At 40.5% G+C, this 694-nt stretch overlaps 1 pseudogene; it reads left to right on the top strand.

The window, feature by feature from the left end:
- The first annotated feature begins 297 nt into the window (after positions 1 to 297).
- Positions 298 to 694, top strand: part of LOC107577058 (beta-catenin-like protein 1) — a 13479-nt pseudogene continuing 13082 nt past the window's right edge.

Here is a 694-nt window from a genome sequence, read left to right on the forward strand (position 1 = left end):
TTTAATACCTGATTTTAATACTTTTTTAAATTTGAGATTAGAAATACACTAAAAAAATCTATATATTTATATTAGTGGTAATCTGTACTAAAAATATTATTTACTTCTGTGTGGCAGAATGTAATTATTAATGAAACTCAACAAGTATGACATTGTAGTTTTGTTCAGACATTAATAAAAAGGTCTTCTAGTAATAGTGGCAAAAACGTCTTAGTAATGTTATATTATCTACAGTAACTCTTATAGATTTGCATTGAGTTGTGAGTGTGGTTCTGTTTGATGCAGATGTGTTGCATAATGTCTGTGTCTGGATCCGTCTCAGCCTCACGGTCATGTGAAATCTTCTCTTTTCAGCCCGACCGAGGTGCCAAGAGACCCAGAGTTGAAGACAGCCACGAGGAGTCCAGAAGCAAGCAGAAGACGGCGGGCCGAGACGGCAGACGGGTGCTGGTGAGATCAGAGGCGGACAGTGAGGAGCAGACAGGAGACGGGGAGAAGATCCTGGAGAGACTGATGGATCAGGACGGAGAAGATCCAGAGGTGAAACCAGACCTTAGTCATACGGGGTTATTTTACATTCAACGAGGAGGGTAGAACCTAGTGCTGGGCGGTATGACCAAACATTTCTATCGGTATTTTTCTAAATTAGACCGGTTTCACGGTACATGACGGTATTTTTTTTTTCATGCATGAC

Source organism: Sinocyclocheilus grahami, unplaced genomic scaffold (genome assembly GCF_001515645.1).
Source record: "Sinocyclocheilus grahami isolate Dianchi unplaced genomic scaffold, SAMN03320097.WGS_v1.1 scaffold5003.1, whole genome shotgun sequence".
Lineage (NCBI taxonomy): Eukaryota > Metazoa > Chordata > Actinopteri > Cypriniformes > Cyprinidae > Sinocyclocheilus > Sinocyclocheilus grahami.